The 25,051-nt window shown below is 42.0% G+C and overlaps 1 long non-coding RNA gene across 1 annotated transcript; it reads right to left on the reverse strand.

The window, feature by feature from the left end:
* Window positions 1–103: 103 nt before the first annotated feature.
* Window positions 104–24,435, reverse strand: LOC123744250 (uncharacterized). Its single transcript, XR_006770845.1, has 3 exons — window positions 24,072–24,435; window positions 415–513; window positions 104–163 (listed from the first exon to the last, which is right to left on the reverse strand). It is a non-coding gene; the product is annotated as an uncharacterized lncRNA (long non-coding RNA).
* Window positions 24,436–25,051: the final 616 nt, after the last annotated feature.

A 25,051-nucleotide genomic window follows, 5' to 3' on the forward strand; every position in this document is an offset into this window, starting at 1 on the left:
CTGGTCAGGGTGTTGTATCTGATCTGTAGCTGGTCTCTCTCTTTGGTCAGCGTGTTGTTGCTAGTCTGTAGCTGGTCTCTCTCTGCAGTCAGGTTGCTGTCGCTGGTCTGTAACTGGTCTCGCTCATTGGTCAGGCTGTTATAACTGGTCAGTTGGTTTCTCTCTGAAATAAGGAGATCATTGAACAAGGTAACAGTGGAAAAGTTAATCAGACATTACCAAGGTTGGGGTCAGTTGCATTCAATTCCAGTCAATTCAGGAAATACACTGGAATTCCAATTGATTTCCAATTTTTTGGAAATTAAATTTGGCTTACTTTCTGAATGGAATTGACTGGAATTGAAATGGAATTGAACCCTGGTTGTTACACAACTGATGATGAAGAATGTTTGAGTGAGAACATATCAAACTCACGGTAGAGTAACAGGCCTATGATCCCAGCCAGTATAACACACAGCAGCCCCAGACACACTGCAGCAGCTCCAGAGTATCTCTTCCACCACTGACAAAACCCTGAAGCACAAATGATTACCATAAGAACTTGCTATTTATCAGCGTTGTATTGGCGTCTGCTTTTGTGTCCTTTTGCTCTTTGAATCAGTGAGAGAAATACACACGGAACAGAACACCAGACCTGAGTTCCAAAACCTCACATTTTATACTGCTTGACTTCCAGAACCTCTTACAGAATATCGCTTCGTAAACAACAGGTGTATGCTAATGCTGATTTACGGATCCTTTTCCAACAATGCAGAGTTAAAGATACAACATTTAAAAAAGTGTCACAATAAATAAGAACCCAGTGAATTAACAAAGAAGAATAACAAGTCAAAATAACATGGCTACAGTGCATTTGGAAAGTTTTCAGACCTCTTGACTTTTTCTACATTTTGTTACGTTACAGCCTTATTCTAAAATGGATTCAATTGATTTTTTTTCCCTCATCCATGAAATTGTCTTCATCAATCTACACACAGAGCCTTTTTGGTACAATGTTCACTGGTATTCGACCAGCAGCCAAACTCTTATGCTAGCGAACATGTCAAGATTTCCTTCCTGACTGGCTGCCTCCGTGCAGCTCGGCCGGGCCCGTCTCTCTCCAGAGGAGAGGCAGCGGCAAATCAGCACTAGAAGCTGCCTGTTCTGTGGCCAGGTTGGTCACTTTGTCTCCACTTGTTCCCTGCGTCCAGCAAAAGTGGTGCTCAGCAGTAGTGGGGGATATACTGTTGAGCCAAATCGCCGGCCCATCTCCCCCAGAACCCTGCTTGACGGCGCCCTCGCGTGGCAGAGCCAGGCTTTTCCTCTGCCTGCTCTCACTCAAATTGTCTACATTCTGCCCTTGCCCATGCCTTGTCTTTGCCCCAGTTCATTCCAGAACTTCCAGACCTGTCATCAGTTCCTCCAGTGTGTCACAATCTAGCTCCTGTGTTCAGCTAGCACCACGCCCTGTCTCTGCCGCCTCATCGGCCGTACGACTGCACCATTGACCTCCAGCCTGGAGCTCCTCTCCCCTGTAGCCGGTTATATAACCTCTCTCGCCCCAAGCAGGAGAGGTTATGGAGAAGAACATCTAGGATTCCCTGGTTGCAGGACATGTCAGGCCTTCTTCCCCTCACGTGGGTGCTGGTGTTTCTTTGTAAATAAGAATGATGGGTCACAGAGGCCGTGCATTGACTTCCGTGGGCTGAATAATATCACAGTGAAGAACAAGTATCCTTTGCCACTCATCAGTTCTGCTTTTGCCCGCCCTCCATGGTGCCACTGTGTTCACCAAACTGGACCTCCGGAATGCCTACCACCTTGTCCGCTTCAGAGAGGGGAACGAGTGGAAAACTACGTTTAAAACACCACTTGGCCACTTTGAGTGTTTGATCATGCCTTTTGGTCTTACTAACGCCCCTGCTGGTTTCCAGAACCTAATACAATGACGTGTTGAGGGACGTGATTGGACGCTTCATTTTGTCTATTTCGATGACATTTAGATTTTTCTTAGGACCCTGAGGCTCACCAGCAACACTTTCACCAAGTTCTCCAACGGCTGTGGGAGAATAAGCTTGTTGTCAAAGCTGAGAAATGTGAGTTCCATGCTTCCTCTGTGTCTTTCCTGGGTTATATTATTGGACCCCGCCAAGACATGGCAGTCAGAGTTGCCTGCGCCCTCTAACCTGAAGGAGCTACAGTATTTCCTGGGGTTTGCCAATTTTTACAGACGTTTCATCCGCAACTAGATGAGACAGAGGCAGCGTTCCTTGAACTCAATCACCACTTCACCTCCACTCCGGTCCTCACTCAGCCAGACCCAGAACTATAGTTCATCATGGAGGAGGACGCCTCCGACACTGGGGTAGGTGCTCTGATCAGAAGCTCCAAAAATGTGCATTCATTTCCCGTAAGCTCTCACCTGCAGAGAAGAATTTTGACGTTGATAATCAGGAACTCCTGGCAGTTAAGCTAGCTCTTGAGGCTTGGCATCACTGGCTAGAGGGCTCTGAACTCCCCTTAATCATGTGGACAGACTACAAAAATCTGTCCTACATTCAGACAGCCAATTTTCTGAACTCCCGGCAAGCCAGATGGGCCTTGTTCTTTGGTAGATTCAATTTCACACTTAATTAGCGCCCGGTTCTAGGAATACCAAGCCTGATGCCCTGTCCTGCCAGTTCACCACCGACAACACTGGTTCCGAACAACATTCCATTGTGCATCGTTGCTGTCGTCCCCTGGAGATCGAGTCCCGTATCCGCCAGGCTCAGCAGAACCAGCTTGACCCGACTCTATTTGCTCCCGATTCTGTTCGCTCTGATGTTCTTCAGTGGGCCATTCTACCCACCTCACCTGTCACCCTGGTATGAACCGGACCCTCGCATCAGTGCTTTTAGTGGCCCACCATGGAGAGAGATGCCCGGGAGTTTGTCCCAGCCAGCTCGGTCTGTGACCGGAACACAACCTCCACTAAACCCATTTCCGGTCTGCTTCACCCTCTTCCCATACCCAGTCGCCCCTGGTCACACAAAGCTCCTGACTTTGTCACTAAGTTCAATCTTGGTTTCATCAGACCAGAGAATCTTGTTTCTCATGGTCTGAGAGTCTTTAGGTGCCTTTTGGCAAACTCCAAGTGGGCTGTCATGTGCCTTTTACTGAGGAGTGGCTTCCGTCTGGCCACTCTACCATAAAGGCCTGATTGGTGGAGTGCTGCAGAGATGGTTGTCCTTCTGGAAGGTTCTCCCATCTCCATGGAGGAACTCTAGAGCTCTATCAAAGTGACCATCGGTTTCTTGGTCACCTCCCTGACCAACGCCCTTCTTCCCCGATTGCTCAGTATAGGAGAGTCTTGTTGGTTTCAAACTTCTTCCATTTAAGAATGATGGAGGCCACTGTGTGATTCTGGATCTTCAGTGCTGCAGAAATGTTATGGTACCCTTCCCCAGATCTGTGCCTCAACACAGTCCTGTCTAGGACAACTACAGACAATTCCTTCGACCTAATGGTTTGGTTGTTGCTCTGATATGCTCTGTCAACTGTGGGACATTTTATAGACAGATGTGTGCCTTTCTAAATCATATTGAATCAATTGAATTTACCACAGGTGGTCTCCAATCAAGTTGTAGAAACATCTCAAGGAGGATCAATGGAAACAGGATGCACCTGAGCTCAATTTTGAGTCTCATAGTAAAGGGTCTGAATACTTATGGAAATAATGTATTTCTGTGTTTGTTTTGTAATAAATTTGCAAACATTTCTAAACCTGTTTTTGCTTTGTCATTAGGTGGGTTTGTGTGTGGATTGATGAGGAAAAATGTGCATTTAATACATTTTAGAATAAGGCTGTAACGTAACAAAATGTGGAATGTCAAGGGGTCTGAATACTTTCTGAATGCACTGTATATACAGTGAGTACCAGTACCAAGCTGATGTGTAGGGGTACGAGGTAATAGAGGTAGCTATGTACAGGGAGTAACAGTACCAAGCTGATGTGAAGGGGTACGAGGTAATAGAGGTAGCTATGTACAGGGAGTACCAGTACCAAGCTGATGTGTAGGGGTAGGAGGTAATAGAGGTAGCTAGTGCCTTCAGAAAAGTGAATTTTTCCACATTTTGTTGTTGCTGAATTTTAAATGATGTTTTGTCACTGACCTGCACACAATACCCCATCATGTCAAAGAGGAATTATGTTTTTTTAATAAATATATATTTATATAAAATGAAAAACTGAAATGTCTTGATTCAATAAGTATTCAACCACTTCAACCTAAAAAATCTCAGGAATCATTTGTTTAACAAGTCACATAATAAGTTGCAATGAATCACTGTGTGTGCAATTATAGTGTTTAACCCTCTAGAGTCTGAGCCGGGGAGGGGGAGGGTCTGAGCCGCGGGAGGGGGGAGGGTCTGAGCCGAGGGAGGGGAGGGTCTAAGCCGGGGAGGGGGGGAGTCTCTGAGCCGGGGGATGGGGAGGGTCTGAGCCGGGGGAGGGGGGAGGGTCTGAGCCAACATGTGAAATTGTTTTAAGATACCAAGAATTATTTAGCTATTTCATTTACAACTTTAAGACCCGTTAATGTATAAAAATATTGAAAAAAATGATTGCATGAAGCATTGAATTTGGCATTTCTGCTATTAGCCAATAGAAACACATTGAATAACAGATTCACGACATGGAACAACAGATAGTCCCCAAAAATATCAAAAAGGAAGTTTGTTCTGTGTGTGTGTGTGTGTGTGTGTGTGTGTGTGTGTGTGTGTGTGTGTGTGTGTGTGTGTGTGTGTGTGTGTGTGTGTGTGTGTGTGTTTTTTTGTGACAGTGTCAAGCACTACACCAGGATAAACTGTTACCTGAATGTTGATCACCAACTCCATCCTTCTTGCAGGACATGATGGGTCTTTCGTTGTTGTATATTTGATCATTAAATCCATGGTCTCTATTTTATTTATTAAAAAAAAATGTGCATCTAAATCCATCGCTGTTTTCATAGATTTCCTCTGACATCTTTACACACGTGTGTTAAAATGCAGTAACTTCTACTGTTGTAACTTCTACTGTTGTAACTTCTACTGCTGTAACTTCTACTGTTGTAACTTCTACTGCTGTAACTTCTACTGCTGTAACTTCTACTGCTGTAACTTCTTCTCTTGTAACTTCTACTGTTGTAACTTCTACTGCTGTAACTTCTACTGTTGTAACTTCTACTGTTGTAACTGCTTCTCTTGTAACTTCTACTACTGTAACTTCTACTGCTGTAACTTCTACTGTTGTAACTTCTACTGTTGTAACTTCTCCTGTTGTAACTTCTACTGTTGTAACTTCTACTGTTGTAACTTCTACTACTGTAACTTCTACTGTTGTAACTTCTACTGTTGTAACTTCTCCTGTTGTAACTTCTACTGTTGTAACTTCTACTACTGTAACTTCTACTGTTGTAACTTCTACTGTTGTAACTTCTTCTGCTGTAACTTCTACTGTTGTAACTTCTACTCTTGTAACTTCTACTGCTGTAAATTCTACTCTTGTAAATTCTCCTGTTGTAACTTCTACTGTTGTAACTTCTACTGTTGTAACTTCTACTCTTGAAACTTCTACTGCTGTAACTTCTACTCTTGTAACTTCTCCTGTTGTAACTTCTACTGTTGAAACTTCTCCTGTTGTTGCTTCTACTACTGTAACTTCTACTGTTGTAACTTCTACTGCTGTAACTTCTACTACTGTACCTTCTACTGTTGTAACTTCTACTCTTGTAACTTCTACTGCTGTAAATTCTACTCTTGTAAATTCTCCTGTTGTAACTTCTACTGTTGTAACTTCTACTGTTGTAACTTCTACTCTTGAAACTTCTACTGCTGTAACTTCTACTCTTGTAACTTCTCCTGTTGTAACTTCTACTGTTGAAACTTCTCCTGTTGTTGCTTCTACTACTGTAACTTCTACTGTTGTAACTTCTACTGTTGTAACTTCTACTGCTGTACCTCCTACTGTTGTAACTTCTACTGTTGTAACTTCTACTGCTGTAACTTCTACTGCTGTAAAGTCTGCTGTTAACCTGTTGAGGGTAGGGGGCAGTATTGACACGGCTGGATAAAAAACGTACCCGATTTAATCTGGTTACTACTCCTGCCCAGTAACTAGAATATGTATATGATTATTGGCTTTGGATAGAAAACACTCCAAAGTTTCTAAAACTGTTTGAATGGTGTCTGTGAGTATAACAGAACTCAAATGGCAGGTCAAAACCTGAGAGATTCCTTTACAGGAAGTGGCCTGTCTGACCATTTATTTTCTTTCTTTGACATCTCTTTCTAAAACTTAGGATCTCTGCGGTAACGTGACACTTCCCACGTCTCCAATAGGCTCTCAGAGCCCGGGAAAAACCTGAATGTCGTCATTCCAGCCCCAGGCTGAAACACATTATCGCCTTTCTCAAGTGGCCGATCAAGGGACAATGGGCATTAGGCGCGTGCACTGGCCGCCCCCGTCTTTGTGAATTTTCCTCTGTTTACCGAAAAGGAGATTCCCGGTCGGAATATTATCGCTTTTTTATGAGATAAATTGCATAAAAATTGATTTTAAACAGCGGTTGACATGCTTCGAAGTACGGTAATGGAATATTTAGAATTTTTTTGTCACGAATTGCGCCATGCGCACGACCCTGATTTACCATTTCGGATAGTTTCTGGAACGCACAAACAAAACGCCGCTATTCGGATATAACGATGGATTATTTGGGACCAAACCAACATTTGTTATTGAAGTAGAAGTCCTGGGAGTGCATTCTGACGAAGACAACAAAGGTATTAACATTTTTGTTATAGTAAATCTGATTTTGGTGAAGGCTAAACTTGCCGGGTGTCTAAATAGCTAGCCCGTGATGGCTGGGCTATGTACTTAGAATATTGCAAAATGTGCTTTCACCAAAAGCTATTTTAAAATCGGACATATCGAGTGCATAGAGGAGTTCTGTATCTATAATTCTTAAAATAATTGTTATGCTTTTTGTGAACGTTTATCGTGAGTAATTTAGTAAATTGATAGTAAATTCCCCGGAAGTTTGCGGGGGGTATGCTAGTTCTGAACGTCACATGCTAATGTAAAAAGCTGTTTTTTGATATAAATATGAACTTGATTGAACAAAACATGCATGTATTGTATAACATAATGTCCTAGGATTGTCATCTGATGAAGATCATCAAAGGTTAGTGCTGCATTTAGCTGTCTTCTGGGTTTATGTGACATTATATGCTAGCTTGAAAAATGGGTGTCTGATTATTTCTGGCTGGGTACTCTGCTGACATAATCTAATGTTTTGCTTTCGTTGTAAAGCCTTTTGAAATCGGACAGTGTGGTTAGATTAACGAGAGTCTTGTCTTTAAATAGCTGTAAAATAGTCATATGTTTGAGAAATTGAAGTAATAGGATTTTTAATTAAGGTATTTGAAAATCGCGCCACAGGATTCAACTGGCTGTTACGTAGGTGGGACGAATTCGTCCCGCCTGCCCTAGAGAGGTTAATGAAATGTTCTGGGTAACCTGTGATACAACGTGTAGAAAATGTTTGATGTTTGAATTTTTTTGGTCTAAGATAGTAAGAAACATTTCTGTGAAGGGGTTTGACTTATGACCTTTGTCTGGGTTTTCCTGTGTGGTCTGATCAGCCTCATGGGAAAGCCATTTGGATAATACATTTTAGGTCATTTGTTATTCTGATTTCAAGGTAATTCGTGAAATGTATAATTATGATGGAATTTAAAGTTCTTAGACATATTTGTAATTTGGACCTATGTGATATAGGGCATTGCCTTTCACTAAGGGTAGGCTGCTTGAAGTCTGTTTTCCTATGACCATATGGGTAAATAATTTTTTCTTTGTGGAGGTTTTCAGAGTTGTGATTTTCATTTGGTTATGTTATTTGACATTTTGTTTTATCTTTTGATTTGTAGTAGTGTTTTTGAATACATTACTCTCATGGAGAGTTATGTGTTAAAAATGGGGAGGATACAGTCCTTTGAGGGTTTGGATTCAGTTCTTTGAAATTTGGATTGAAGTTTACACACCTTGAGTGATATGTGAAGGAGTGTATTGTTGTGTTGTTTGTTCTGTTCTATTCCTGATGGGTTATAGGTCTAACTTCCTGATTCTGTGGCTCTGCGATGAAGTTGAAATTGTGATGGGAAGTATTAAACAATTTGAAAGAATAGTTTCAATAGAATGTGTTGTTATTCTCTTTGAATAATGTTTAGACATTTGTATTAAGAATAATTGGTAAAAGTAATAATTTATCATGTAGTTAATGAACTGAACTAAACTGTTGTTCTGATTTGTTCTTTCGAGGTTATCATGAAAAGTGACATCAGATGGTATCTTAATGCATGGAAGAGATAATTGGACCGAAAAGTGTGTGTACCTCAAACCCCCTCTAATTGGCTGAAGAAGGAGTGACGAAGGCGTTGAATATGGCCCTGTCCGAACCATTTCTACTGAGAGGAATGGCCAAGCCAGCAACCGGTGTACAGTATCCGATCTAAGCTATCAACTGCTTTTCTCTCATGTTTCTCTCAGGAGTGTGAGAGGAGTCCACGTGGAGTGAGCATGGGGAAAGGTGCTGTTCTAAACTTTTCTTATGTTGCTGGTATATTGGTTGACGAATGGACAAGACATAATGGGCATCTAAGGTGAAACATTGACATTGGGACATTATAATGGGTCATTCACTTTGAACTTTAAAGTTATCTGAAGAAGAACGAAGAGGACGCCAGAAGAATCAGTGCCTGGAGAGAGGGGTTTGGTCAACTGTGCCCAAAACTGTTTAGACTTTTGGGGTATCAGGTTGATTGTAGAGGTCTACACCACGTAAAATTATAGTCATTTAGATTAAGAATGCATTGAGATACTGATCTGTAGAATAATCGTGATAAAATTGTTAATAGTAGAAATTATGGGATAATTATACTGGATGTTAAAATGAATGGACATTCTGCTAATGTTGATGTTTGTTTAAATTTAGTTTTTACTTTGAGTGATAAGACAAATTTGAATCACTGAGCAATGTCATTTTGGTTGGATAATTAACTGAGTTCTCATTATGATTTTATTTGGAAATTGAATGAATTTTAAAACTGAAGGATTGATTTGAGTTGAGTATGTTAATATCTAAATGAGTGAAGGAATTAATGTGTTAGGGATTGATTGTTTTGATTGTTGTTATGAACTAAAGATGTTGAGGTTATTATAAGCATGCCATGGGTGAATGCCATGAGTGAATGACATGGGTGAACTCTGATCTGGAGAGTGTAAATGATCCTAATCTATTTGCTCTATAGGCATTGCCTTATAAATAGCGGAATCATGATGTTTGTCTTGGGTGATGTTCATTAGGCACCAAGGGAATACATTTTATTTTAACTAGGAGTCACTACCTGGATTTGTACAACAAGATATGCTAATTGTAGTTTCTGGGATGGAAATAGTCATTTCCAACATACTATGCTGATCCATTGGAGTGTGATAGATAACTAAAGATTATTTTATTAAACTCCATTGTTGCATGCACTGCATTATGCATTCATTATGTGATTTTTACTGTCTATGGAAAATATAGCTTTGAATCTCATAAACTGTATGCATTTTTTGTTTATCTTCATGGGTTCGTGCAGGTGACTGTGTATCATAACCTTCCCAGACAAATTGCAAGAGTGTTTAGTAAATGTTGGGGGATGGTAATAAGAGACAGTGCTGAGTTTCTTGGGATGTTATGTGCAGGAACCCCATGCAATTAGTTATTGTTTTGTGATTTTTGGTTTATGTAGAATATATGTATGTTCTATGTGAATGAATGTTCTTAAATCTGGTGATTTTCTTTTAAGTTGAGAGGGGACACAGAGGGATGACTGTCTTTTCTGTTGTGATGTAGTCTGTGTTTAGACACTGGTTCCGCTGTAACGTTACTGTTCTGATTCTCTAGAAGGGACGGAGTCCCTTGAGAGGGGAAATGTCGTGGACGAATCAGAATTAGTTGGGTAACATAGATAATTAAGATGTTTTATTAGTATAATATGGTTATGTGAGATACTTGTCATTAGAAAGTGTCCATTGGACTCTGGTGTCTTTTCAGTTGCACGTCTACCTTAGCTGGGGCTCAGACACTTGGGGCCCAGAGAGGGGAGAGGTCAGACTTGTCGTCATGGGAATGTGTCTTTACCTATTTCTTAAACCATGTGAAGGGATGGCGTGATTAATGGGGAACCAATGACTTGTCTCCACAATGTCTGAGAAAGTCACTCCCTCCTTTTCTTTATTGTGGGGAGGATTATGGCAGTAAATGGACCCTTGTATGTCCTCTCTTAGATCTCACACTTATCCTGTGATAATATATGGCCTAGAGGCTCACTCCCCCCAGTGAGCCTGTCCAGGAGTGGGGTCAAGAGGGGGTTTGCTTGAGATGGGAGTATCTAGAGTTGACAATTGATATATGCCATTGGATGAAATAGTTCTGTTCAATACCGTACCAGGGAGGGACGGTTCTAAGGAGACCAGATACTGGTCTGTATAATGAACCCTGTTGACATAGCAGTTACTGTCTGATGTGTTTTATTGATATCTGTCATACAAAACGTAACCTTTGTGAACTGTTACTAAGTATCTGTGGTTTGTCAATATACGTTGAAGGGGCTGTATCGTTGCTATAAAAGATCCCTGTAGCCATTCTGTAATCACCTCATTAAATGATTCATTCGAGAGAATGCATTATTGGGGGTCAAGAACTTTTGCAAAAGTATCTTAAGTATTAAAGATGTAGTTTTAACTCGGACTGGTGTGTTTGTAAATCCTAATTTGGTAATGCGGAAATTAGCCACCACAGAGCTCAGCACAGAACTCTACTGTCCTCTTTCTAATTCCACTTGTAGAGCTCAGCATAGAACTCTACTGTCCTCTTTCTAATTCCACTTGTAGAGCTCAGCATAGAACTCTACTGTCCTCTTTCTAATTCCACTTGTAGAGCTCAGCACAGAACTCTACTGTCCTCTTTCTAATTCCACTTGTAGAGCTCAGCATAGAACTCTACTGTCCTCTTTCTAATTCCACTTGTAGAGCTCAGCATAGAACTCTACTGTCCTCTTTCTAATTCCACTTGTAGAGCTCAGCATAGAACTCTACTGTCCTCTTTCTAATTCAACTTGTAGAGCTCAGCATAGAACTCTACTGTCCTCTTTCTAATTCCACTTGTAGAGCTCAGCATAGAACTATACTGTCCTCTTTCTAATTCCACTTGTAGAGCTCAGCATAGAACTCTACTGTCCTCTTTCTAATTCCACTTGTAGAGCTCAGCATAGAACTCTACTGTCCTCTTTCTAATTCCACTTGTAGAGCTCAGCATAGAACTCTACTGTCCTCTTTCTAATTCCACTTGTAGAGCTCAGCATAGAACTCTACTGTCCTCTCTCTAATTTTACTAGGGCACTTCACCACCCCTTAAATTCTTCCTCTTGGAATTAGAACCTTCACCACCCCTTAAATTCTTCCTCTTGGAATTAGAACCTTCACCACCCCTTAAATTCTTCCTCTTGGAATTAGAACCTTCACCACCCCTTAAATTCTTCCTCTGGGAATTAGAACCTTCACCATCCCTTAAATTCTTCCTCTGGGAATTAGAACCTTCACCACCCCTTAAATTCTTCCTCTGGGAATAAGAACCTTCACCACCCCTTAAATTCTTCCTCTGGGAATTAGAACCTTCACCACCCCTTAAATTCTTCCTCTGGGAATTAGAACCTTCACCATCCCTTAAATTCTTCCTCTTGGAATTAGAACCTTCACCACCCCTTAAATTCTTCCTCTGGGAATTAGAACCTTCACCACCCCTTAAATTCTTCCTCTGGGAATTAGAACCTTCACCACCCCTTAAATTCTTCCTCTGGGAATTAGAACCTTCACCACCCCTTAAATTCTTCCTCTGGGAATTAGAACCTTCACCACCCCTTAAATTCTTCCTCTGGGAATTAGAACCTTCACCATCCCTTAAATTCTTCCTCTGGGAATTAGAACCTTCACCATCCCTTAAATTCTTCCTCTTGGAATTAGAACCTTCACCACCCCTTAAATTCTTCCTCTGGGAATAAGAACCTTCACCACCCCTTAAATTCTTCCTCTGGGAATTAGAACCTTCACCACCCCTTAAATTCTTCCTCTGGGAATTAGAACCTTCACCACCCCTTAAATTCTTCCTCTGGGAATTAGAACCTTCACCACCCCTTAAATTCTTCCTCTGGGAATTAGAACCTTCACAACCCCTTAAATTCTTCCTCTGGGAATTAGAACCTTCACCACCCCTTAAATTCTTCCTCTGGGAATTAGAACCTTCACTACCCCTTAAATTCTTCCTCGGTACTTTGAAAACAGCTGCTTCATTTTCCATTGTTTAACTCTCCTCTTGCCCATTTCATTCTCCAGCACCCCCTCAATGACCTCAATCGCAGTCTCACCTACTGTTCCACCCCCCCCTTTTTCCCTGCTCTACCACAACTGTCCCCATAACCACATTGCTCTCCTTTCCTATTTATCCCATCACATCTGCCCACCTTCTCCCTTCTAATGAACCCTTAGCCTGTTCATCCCTTCTCAGTGGTGCTTCAGCACCACCAACGCTATAGCTGCTACCCAGCTCTGTGTGCTCGTTCTCTGGACAATTACTCAACCAAATGCCCCTCTCTTCCACACCCAAAGCATTTCATTGATTCAGTAGAAGAGTAGAACTCATAATCAAACCCGTCAATCTTGAAACTGAACGCTAAATTCAGTTGGGTCAGTATCCTTCTTTAAGATCACGTGTACTTACCTCCTATGAGAATGAGGAGATTTACATCCAAAAAGAACCTTTTTTACTGTAGAAACAAGTTGTCCATGATGAGATAACTCTCTCTCCAACACTTCATCTCTAACAAAAAGGGGCACGTTTGAAAGCATAACTTTCTTCGACGGATTCACAAGAGGGAATACCGACGTCTGGGTCTCCCGGCAACACAACACCACTCTCAACTATCGTATTCACATTTTCAAAGGAATCTAAGAAAATTACGACAGAACTATTCATCCTTGAGGCTGATGTTATGCTATCATACCCAATGATAGCGCCCACTGCTAAACTACATTCTTCCACCGAACAACCTGTCTCAGTGGGAATGTTCACCCCATGCCTCCGACTAACATTTTCAAGCTCTACACCTCCACGAGGGGCCTCTACACCTCCACGAGGGGGCCTCTACACCTCCTCTATACGTACTTAGTATTAGTGAGACAATACAACCTTAAAACAACTCAACTAATCAATATATATAAATATTTATACACCGAAACCCTATAGAGTCAACTTGCTTCCAGCATGCACTCTGACGAGAGAGAGAGAGAGACAGAGAGAGAGAGAGAGAGGGGAGGGAGAGGGGGAGATGGAGAGAGAGAGAGAGGGAAAGAGGGAGGGAAAGGGAGGGAGATGGAGAGACGGAGAGAGATCTTTGAGAGAGAGGGAGGGAGAGAGAGTTAGAGATCTTTGATGACAATAGACAGAAAGGGAGCGAGAGAGACAGAGAAAGAGAGAGAGAGACAGAGAGAGAGAAGAGAGAGGGAGAGAAAGAGAGGAGAAAGAGAGAGGTCGGTTACAGTTCACACATGCGAGAGAGAGAGAGAGAGGGAGATGGATAGAGAGAGAGGGAGATGGATAGAGAGAGAGAGAGAGAGAGAGAGAGAGAGAGAGAGAGAGAGAGAGAGAGTTATTCAGGAAAAGAGAAGAGGCTTATAGTAGACACACACAAATTCCAGTTCACATACGGTCGGTTACAGTTCACACATGTCAACATTAAAATGACATCAATTAGCCTCTTGATTAAAACAGACCATTTATCTTTTCAGTATGTTCCAACAAGGCCAAAATGGCACCCTATTCCCTATGGTCCCCTGTGAGACCCTTTGGGCCCCTGTTAGCTCTATTTTATATATATTTTTAAATAATCTCACCTTTATTTAACCTCTATGGGCTAGGCGGGACGAATTCGTCCCACCTACGTAACAGCCAGTTGAAGCCTGTGGCGCGATTTTCAAATACCTTAAAAATCCTATTGCTTCAATTTCTCAAACATATGACTATTTTACAGCTATTTAAAGACAAGACTCTCGTTAATCTAACCACACTGTCCGATTTCAAAAAGGCTTTACAACGAAAGCAAAACATTAGATTATGTCAGCAGAGTACCAAGCCAGAAATAATCAGACACCCATTTTTCAAGCTAGCATATAATGTCACAAAAACCCAGAAGACAGCTAAATGCAGCACTAACCTTTGATGATCTTCATCAGATGACACACCTAGGACATTATGTTATACAATACATGCATGTTTTGTTCAATCAAGTTCATATTTATATCAAAAAACAGCTTTTTACATTAGCATGTGACGTTCAGAACTAGCATACCCCCGCAAACTTCCGGTGAATTTACTAACAATTTACTAAATTACTCACGATAAACGTTCACAAAAAGCATAACATTTATTTTAAGAATTATAGGTACATTACTCCTCTATGCACTCGATATGTCCGATTTTAAAATAGCTTTTCGGTGAAAGCACATTTTGCAATATTCTAAGTACATAGCCCGGCATCACAGGGCTAGCTATTTAGACACCCAGCACGTTTAGCACTCACCAATATCAGATTTACTATAAGAAAAATGGTCTTACCTTTCCTGTTCTTCATCAGAATGCACTCCCAGGACTTCTACTTCAATAACAAATGTAGGTTTGGTCCAAAATAATCCATAGTTATGTTCCAACAGCGACGTTTTGTTCGTGCGTCCCAGACACTATCCCAAACGTAAATAACGGTCGCGCGCGGCGCGATTTCGTGACAAAAGATTTCTAAATATTTCATTACCGTACTTGCAAGCATGTCAACCGCTGTTTAAAATCAATTTTTATGCAATTTTTCTCGTAAAAAACGATAATATTCCGACCGGGAATCTGCAATTAGATAAACAGCCGAAGGAAAATATATCACTGGGTCGAATCGGGCACGCGCCTAATTCCATAGTACTCTGATGGGCCACTTGCCAAACGCGATAATGTGTTTCAGCCAGAGGCTGCCTCGTCATCGTTCAGGTTTTTCCCGGGCTCTGAGAGCCTATTGGAGCCGTGGGAAATGTCACAGTACAGCTAAGATCCTGACTCTTCAATAAACAGAAGCAAGAACAACAACACCTTGTCAGACAGGCCACTTCCTGCATGAAACCTTCTCAGATTTTTGCCTGCCAAATGAGTTCTGTTATACTCACAGACACCATTCAAACAGTTTTATAAACTTTAGGGTGTTTTCTATCCATATGTAATAAGTATATGCATATTCTAGTTACTGGGTAGGAGTGGTAACCAGATTAAATCGGGTACGTTTTTTTATCCGGACGTGAAAATACTGCCCCCTATCCCAAACAGGTTAAGCATCAGCTGTCAGAGCAGCTCACATATCACTGTACCTGTACACAGCCAATCTGTAAATAGCCCACCCAACTACCTCATCCCCATATTATTATTTATTTTCTTTCTCTTTTGCACCCCAGTATCTCTACTTGCACATCATCATCTGCAAATCTATCACTTCAGTGTTAATGCTAAATTGTAATTATTTCGCCTCTATGGTCTATTTATTGCCTTAAAGTTAGCGAGGGAGATATAAGACTCCAGCTCAGTGATTTTTGCAATTCATTCCAGTCATTGGCAGACGAGAACTGGAAGGAAAGTCGGCCAAAGGAGGTGTTGGCTTTGGGGATGACCAGTGATATATACCTGCTGGAGCGCGTGCTATGGGTGGGTGTTGCTATGGTGACCAGTGAGCTGAGATAAGGCAGGGCTTTACCTAGGACATACTTATAGATGACCTGGAGCCAGTGGGTTTGGCAACGAATTTGTAGCGAGGGCCAACCAACGAGAGCATACAGGTCCCAGTGATGGTGTCACGTCCTGACCAGTAGAGGGTGTAGTTGGGTCAGGACGTGGCAGAAGGGAGTGAGTGTTTTATTGTTTCGTTAATTTTGGCCGTGTGACTTCCAATCAGGCACAGCTGTAGAGGGTTGCGGTTGATTGGGAGTCACACATAAGTTGCCTACGTTTCCTTTGTGTTTCGTGGGTAATTGTGCTTGTCATTGTGGTTGCACCTGACAGGACTGTGTTGGCTGTCAGTTTTTGTTGTTTTTGTAAATGCATAGTGTTCGTGTATTAAATATGACGAACCCTAACTCCGCCGCATTTTGGTCCACTTCTTCCATAGACAGCCGTTACAGAATTACCTACCAAACCAGGACCAAGCGGCGGAAGAGGAAGGAGCAGCAGGAGTACAGTGTTATGGACGAATGGACTTGGGAACAAATCCTGGACAGAGAGGGACCATGGACTCAGGCTGGGGAATATCGCCTCCCGCGGTGGGAGATTGAAGCGGCGAGAGCGGAGAGGCGCTATTACGAGGAGAGAGAGCGCGAGAGGCAGCCCCAATAAAAAAATTGGGGGGCACACGGGACAGTCGGTGGAGCTGAGGTCGGAACCAGAGCCAGTCGGGATGACATTGGAGGTGAGCGAGGGATATGAGACAGAGACTGTGACGGGGTTAATGTGGAAATTAGGAGAGAGAGAGATGAGAGAGCTGCTAGTATGGTGCATAAAATACGGCATTCGCCCTAATGAGCGTGTCGTGGGAATGATGTCACCTGAGGCAGCTCTCCATCCTCGTCCTGAGGTGCGTGCTGATTGTCTGGTAAAGACTGTGCCTGCGCCCAGAAACAGGCCTCCTGCATGTCTTCCCAGCCCTGCACGTCCTGTGCATACGCCCAGAACCAAGCCTCCTGCATGTCTTCCCATCCTGGTCAAGCCCGTGCCTCCTCCACGGACCAGTACTCCAGTGGGTCTCCCTATCCTGGTCAAGCCCGTGTCTCCTCCACGGACCAGTCCTCCAGTGGGTCTCTCCACCCCTGGTCTCTCCTGTGCCACCTCCTCCAGGCATCCAGTGGGTCTTCCCAAACTGGTGAGTCCAGGGCCTGCGCCCAGAGCCAGGTCTCCGTTATGTCTCCCCAGCCTGGTGAATCCTGAGCCTGTGTCTGTTCTCTGCACAGCTGGAGCCTCTGTGTGACTCAGTCTAATGTAAGAGACAGTTTTAACTGTCAACCTCATTAAAGGGGAAACTGTCTAACCAATAGTATGACACTAACCACCACCATGTGACTCCAGACTTGTTTTCTGAAAACCATTTTTTGTTTGTTTCTTACAGTGAAGATTAGTTTGTATATTTAGTTTATATTAGTTTACCACAGTGTAGATTAGTTTATATATTTAGTTTATATTAGTTTAGTTTACCACAGTGTAGATTAGTTTGTATATTTAGTTTATATTAGTTTAGTTAACCACTGTGTAGATTAGTTTATATATTTAGTTTATATTATTTTAGTTTACCACAGTGTAGATAAGTTTGTATATTTAGTTTATATTAGTTTAGTTTACCACAGTGTAGATACATTTTACCATGTGATTAAAGCATTGAAGTGACAATATATTTACATGGAGTAAAATGGGACCCTGTGAATTCACACACACATCACAGAGCATGACTGCAGTTCTGAGAGGTTACGTATCACTACACAGTGGATTCTACTAATCACAGCTTGATGATGAAGAGTTAATTATTATCTTTGTAGTGTTGTGGCAAGAACTAAAACGAGCACCTCTTGGGGTTCCCAGGACTGAGTTTGGGAAATGCTGCATTAAGTCTTGTGGTCGGCCATCAATGACAATGTAGAGTTTTATACACTATGCTGTGTCCTGTGTGACATTGACCCCAGAGAGAATAGTTATGCAGTGATGTCTCTATCTTTCTCAGAGAGGGCCTGTTGTCTACATTTACTGTCTCCTGTGTGACATGGACACTAGAGATAATAGTTATTCAGAGATGTTTATTCACACTTCTCCTTTCTTCTGTGGATGGGAGGAGGGGGGAGGCCTAAATGTGTAAGGTTCTCACAAATATTATCTCTCCATCTCTCTCCTTCTGTACCTCCCTGTCTGTCTGTCTGTCTGTCTGTCTGTCTGTCTGTCTGTCTGTCTGTCTGTCTGTCTGTCTGTCTGTCTGTCTGTCTGTCTGTCTGTCTGTCTGTCTGTCTGTCTGTCTGTCTGTCTGTCTGTCTGTCTGTCTGTCTGTGATGAACTGCAGATAGCTATATGCAAGACGGTGCACTCACAAAGAATAACTGCTGTCTCTTGTTAAACATTGACACCAGAGAGAATAGATATTAAGAGATGTCTCTATCTTTCTCAGCGAGGGCCTAAGGTCTATATTTACTGTATCCTGTGTGACATGGACACCAGAGATAATAATTATTCAGAGACGGTCATTCACACTTCTCCTTTCTTCTGTGGATGGGAGGAGGGGGGAGGCCTAAATATGTAAGGTTCTCAGAAATATTTTCTCTCCCTCTCCATATCTGTCTCACTGTGTATCTCCCTCTCTCTCCCCCACTCTGTCTATCTGTCCTGGGAAACATTGAGACCAGAGATATTAGTTATTCAGAGATGTCTCTATCTTTCTCAGAGAGGGCCTAAGGACCACATGTACTGTCTCCTACATTCTCTATCTACATCAAAAGAAGTTGGAGGACAATAACTGCACTGCACACTAACATCTCCCTGTTTATCAAAGACTGTATGGTGTCACAAAGTACAGAAGTGATAATGGGTATAAGAACAGCTATCTGTCACATGTTTCTTACTGGAAAAAGGCAAACCACTTACTGTAAATTGCATGTTGATCAATTACATAAGACCTGGCTCGGATTAGAGCACTACACTTCTCAAGGGCTGTGTCTGGGGAGTCCTGTGTGTAATTCCTACCTTCCTTCACCAGTAATAAGGGGTGTGTCTGGGGAGTCCTGTGTGTAATTCCTCCCTTCCTTCACCAGTAATAAGGGGCGTGTCTGAGGAGTCCTGTGTGTAATTCCTCCCTTCCTTCACCAGTAATAAGGGGTGTGTCTGGGGAGTCCTGTGTGTAATTCCTCCCTTCCTTCACCAGTAATAAGGGGTGTGTCTGAGGAGTCCTGTGTGTAATTCCTCCCTTCCTTCACCAGTAATAAGTGGTGTGTCTGGGGAGTCCTGTGTGTAATTCCTACCTTCCTTCACCAGTAATAAGGGGTGTGTCTGAGGAGTCCTGTATGTAATTCCTCCCTTCCTTCAAAAGTAATGAGGGGTGTGTCTGAGGAGTCCTGTGTGTAAATCCCTTGTTCCTTTTCCAGTAATAAGGGGTGTGTCTGAGGAGTCCTGTGTGTAATTCCTCCCTTACTTCACCAGTAATAAGGGGTGTGTCTGAGGAGTCCTGTGTGTAATTCCTCCCTTCCTTCACCAGTAATAAGGGGAGTGTCTGGGGAGTCCTGTGTGTAATTCCTCCCTTCCTTCACCAGTAATAAGGGGTGTGTCTGAGGAGTCCTGTGTGTAATTCCTCCCTTCCTTCACCAGTAATGAGGGGTGTGTCTGAGGAGTCCTGTGTGTAATTCCTCCCTTCCTTCACCAGTAATAAGGGGTGTGTCTGGGGAGTCCTGTGTGTAATTCCTCCCTTCCTTCACCAGTAATAAGGGGTGTGTCTGGGGAGTCCTGTGTGTAATTCCTCCCTTCCTTCACCAGTAATAAGGGGAGTGTCTGGGGAGTCCTGTGTGTAATTCCCCTGTTCCTTTTCCAGGTTTAAGGGGTGTGTCTCTATTTGCTCCTGATTCTGTTCGCTCTGATGTTCTTCAGTGGGCCCATTCTACCCACCTCACCTGTCACCCTGGTATGAACCGGACCCTCGCCTTTCTGCGTCAGTGCTTTTGGTGGCCCACCATGGAGAGAGATACCCTGGAGTTTGTCTCAGCCTGCTCGGTCTGTGTCCGAACACAACCTCCACTAAACCCACTTCCGGTCTGCTTCACTCTCTTCCCATACCCAGTCGCCCCTGGTCAAACATAGTTCGGGACTTTGTCACTGAGTTCAATCTTGGTTTCATCAGACCAGAGAATCTTGTTTCTCATGGTCTGAGAGTCTTTAGGTGCCTTTTGGCAAACTCCAAGCGGGCTGGCATGTGCCTTTTACTGAGGAGTGGCTTCCGTCTGGCCACTCTACCATAAAGGCCTGATTGGTGGAGTGCTGCAGAGATGGTTGTCCTTCTGGAAGGTTCTCCCATCTCCATGGAGGAACTCTAGAGCTCTATCAGAGTGACCATCGGGTTCTTGGTCACCTCCCAGACCAAGGCCCTTCTCCCCCGATTTCTCAGTTTGGCCAGGCGTCCAGCTCTAGGAAGAGTCTTGGTGGTTCCAAACTTCTTCCATTTAAGAATAATGGAGACATTTGTATTCTTGGGGATCTTCAATGCTGAATTTTTTTATGGTACCCTTCCCCAGATCTGTGCCTCAACACAGTCATGTCTCGGACAACTACGGACAATTCCTTCGACCGCATGGTTTGGTTGTTGCTCTGATATGCTCTGTCAACTGTGGGACCTTTTATAGACAGATGTGTGCCTTTCTAAATCATGTTGAATCAATTGAATTTACCACAGGTGGACTCCAATCAAGTTGTAGAAACATTTCAAAGGATGATCAATGGAAACAGGATGCACCTGAGCTCAATTTTGAGTCTCATAGTAAAGGGTCTGAATACTTATGGAAATAACGTATTTCTGTGTTTGTTTTTGTAATAACTTTGCAAAAACGTCTAAAAACCTGTTTTTGCTTTGTCATTATGTGTCACGCTCATCGTTAGAAATGGCGGACCAAAACGCAGCAGGTATGTGTATACTCATCCTACTCAAAAGAAGGAAAAACCAAACAAACACGTATACAAAAAATAAACAAAACGATGAACGACAAAATGACAGCCTTGAAGGCAACACAGCAATCCAAAGACAATCTCCCACAATTAGACAAACAACACACCCAACTAATATAGGACTTCCAATCAAAGGCAACACCACACAGCTGCCTTCAATTGGAAGTCCACCCCAATTAACCAAACATAGACATACAACTAACTAGATAACACATAGAAATACATAAACACAGACCATAAACCAAAAACCCGGAAATACTAAATCAAACACCCTATTTTCCAAAACACCACCCCGAACCACATAAAACAAATACCCTCTGCCACGTCCTGACCAAACTACAATACCAATTAACCCTATACTGGCCAGGATGTGACATTATGGGGTTTTGAGTGTGGATTGATAAGAAAAAATGTGTGTTTAATACATTTTAGAATAAGGCTGTAACGTAACAAAATGTGGAATGTCAAGGGGTCTGAATACTTTCTGAATGCACTGTATATACAGTGAGTACCAGTACCAAGCCGATGTGTAGGAGTACGAGGTAATAGAGGTAGCTATGTACAGGGAGTAACAGTACCAAGCCAATGTTTTATTTTTTTATTTTTTTATATTTAACTAGGAAGTAGTATACGAGGTAATAGAGGTAGCTATGTACAGGGAGTAACAGTACCAAGCCTGCCGCCACAATGTGTAGGGGTACGAGGTAATAGAGGTAGCTATGTACAGGGAGTACCAGTACCAAGACGATGTGTAGGGGTACGAGGTAATAGAGATAGCTATGTACAGGGAGTACCAGTACCAAGCTGATGTGTAGGGGGTACGAGGTAATAGAGGTAGCTATGTACAGGGAGTACCAGTACCAAGCTGATGTGTAGGGGTACGAGGTAATAGAGGTAGCTATGTACAGGGAGTACCAGTACCAAGCTGATGTGAAGGGGTATGAGGTAATAGAGGTAGCTATGTACAGGAGTACCAGTACCAAGCTGATGTGAACGGGTACGAGGTAATAGAGGTAGCTATGTACAGGGAGTACCAGTACCAAGCTGATGTGTAGGGGTACGAGGTAATAGAGGTAGCTATGTACAGGGAGTACCAGTACCAAGCTGATGTGTAGGGGTACGAGGTAATAGAGGTAGCTATGTACAGGGAGTACCAGTACCAAGCTGATGTGTAGGGGTACGAGGTAATAGAGGTAGCTATGTACAGGGAGTACCAGTACCAAGCTGATGTGTAGGGGTAGGAGGTAATAGAGGTAGCTATGTACAGGGAGTACCAGTACCAAGCTGATGTGAAGGGGTACGAGGTAATAGAGGTAGCTATGTACAGGGAGTACCAGTACCAAGCTGATGTGTAGGGGTACGAGGTAATAGAGGTAGCTATGTACAGGGAGTACCAGGACCAAGCTGATGTGTAGGGGTACGAGGTAATAGAGGTAGCTAGTGCCTTCAGAAAAGTGAATTTTTCCACATTTTGTTGTTACTGACTGAATTTTAAATTATGTTTTGTCACTGACCTGAACACAATACCCCATAATGTCAAAGAGGAATTATGTTTTTTATATATATGTATTATATGAAATGAAAAACTGAAATGTTTTGATTCAATAAGTATTCAACCACTTCAACCTAAATAAGCTCAGGAATCATTTGCTAAACAAGTCACATAGTAAGTTGCAATGAATCACTGTGTGTGCAATTATAGTGTTTAACCCTCTAGAGTCTAAACTGGGAGAGGGTCTGAGCCGGGGGAGGGTCTGAGCTGGGGGAGGGTCTGAGCTGGGGGAGGGGGGAGGGTCTGAGCCAACATATGCAATTGTTTTAAGATGGTCATACCAAGAATTATTTAGCTATTTGATTTAGAATTTTAAGACACATTAAAGTATTAAAAAAAATGTGAAAAAAATTATTGCATGAAGCATTGTATTTGGCATTTCTAGTATTAGCCAATAGAAACACACTGAATAACAGATTCACTACATGGAACAACAGATAGTCCCCAAAAATATCAAAAGGAAGTTTGTTCTGAAGTGTCTGTCCTATATCTGAGAGATATTAGAAAGATCAGGAAACATTTTATTAATATTTTTTACATGTATTTATCCCCTTATTTTAGGCACTAAACTATCTCCATATATACGTCCATAAATGTTTTAAACTGGTACTGGGGACCTTCAGAGTCTTGTGAGGCTTGTAGACGTCCTAAATGGAGAACCCCATCACGTTTGTGAGAGTCTCATCTTTCAATAGAGGGGTTATAATAGTTTGTAGGCCAAACCGTTCGGACGCTACGTAAGATTTTGAGAGAAGACCGATTTTCAGGATGTCTCATGGTCTGACAAACATCGCTCCTTCTCTGCCACATTTCACCACATATACGGAAGGGTGATATCTGAGGATGGATCAACATTGTAGTTACTCTGCAATACTAACCTACTTGACAGAGTGAAAAGGAGGAAGCTTGTACAGAATAAAAATATTCCAAATCATGCATCTTGTTTGCAACAAGGCACTTAAGTAATACTGCAAAGAAATGTGGCTAAGCAATTCACTTTTTGTACTGAATACAGGGGGCAATCCAACACAACACATTACTGAGTACCTCTCAATATTTTCAATCATAGTGGTGGCTGCATCATGTTATCGGTATGCTTGTAATTGTTAAGGAATGGGGAGTTTTTCAGGATAAAAAATTCTAGAACGGAGCTAAGCACAGGAAAAATCCTAGAAGAAAACCTGGTTCAGTCTGCTTTCCACCAGACAACCTACAACACAAGGCCAAATCTACACTGGAGTTTGCAGAGTTACAGTTGTGATCTAAATATGCTTGCAAATCTATGGTAAGACTTCAAAATGGTTGCCAAGCAATGATCAACAACCAATTTGACAGAGCATGAAGAATTTTGAAAAGAATAACTGGCAAATATTGTCCAGGTCTACAAAGCTCTTAGAGACTCACCCAGAGACTCACAGCTGTAATCGCTGCCAAAAGGGATTCTAACATGTATTGACTCAGGGGTGTGAATATTAATTTAAATGAGAAATGTCTGTATTTATATTTATGTGTGTGTGTGTGTGTGTGTGTGTGTGTGTGTGTGTGTGTGTGTGTGTGTGTGTGTGTGTGTGTGTGTGTGTGTGTGTGTGTGTGTGTGTGTGTGTGTGTTGGGGTGTAAGTGTGTGTGTGTATGTCTAGCATTATAACAGGATAAACTGTACCTGAATGTTGATCACCCACTCCATCCTTCTTGCGGGGCTTTATGGGTCTTTGATTGGCATATATACAATCATCAATATCCATGGTATTTATTTAATTAGGTTATTTGTCTTCAACTCGTAACTGCTAGTCTTGTAACTTCTGTTGTAACTTCTCCTGCTGTAACTTCTACTGTTGTAACTTCTACTGTTGTAACTTCTACTGTTGTAACTTCTACTGTTGTAACTTCTACTGCTGTAACTTCTACTGTTGTAACTTCTACTGTTGTAACTTCTACTGCTGTAACTTCTACTGTTGTAACTTCTACTGCTGTAACTTCTACTGCTGTAAAGTCTGCTGTTATCTCAGTTGTTGGTTTGTGTCTGTTCTCTGCACAGCTGGAGCCTCTGTGTGACTCAGTCTAATGTAAGAGACAGTTTTAACTGTCAACCTCATTAAAGGGGAAACTGTCTAACCAATAGTATGACACTAACCACCACCATGTGACGACAGACTTATTTTCAGAAAACCACTTTTGTTTCTCACAGTGAAGATTAGTTTGTATATTTAGTTTATATTAGTTTAGTTTACCACAGTGTAGATTAGTTTGTATATTTAGTTTATATTAGTTTAGTTCACCACAGTGTAGATTAGTTTGTATATTTAGTTTATATTAGTTTACTTTACCACAGTGTAGATTAGTGTGTATATTTAGTTTATATTAGTTTAGTTTACCAGTGTAGATTAGTTTGTATATTTAGTGTATATTAGTTTAGTTTACCACAGTGTAGATACCTTTTACCATGTGATTAAAGAATTGAAGTGACAATATATTTACATGGAGTAAAATGGGACCCTGTGAATTCACACACACATCACAGAGCATGACTGTAGTTCTGTGAGGTTATGTATCACTACACAGTGGATTCTACTAATCACAGCTTGATGATGAAGAGTTAATTATTATCTTTGTATTGTTGTGGCAAAAACTAAAACATGCAGA

The sequence above is a fragment of the Salmo salar genome, chromosome ssa08 (genome assembly GCF_905237065.1).
Source record: "Salmo salar chromosome ssa08, Ssal_v3.1, whole genome shotgun sequence".
NCBI lineage: Eukaryota > Metazoa > Chordata > Actinopteri > Salmoniformes > Salmonidae > Salmo > Salmo salar.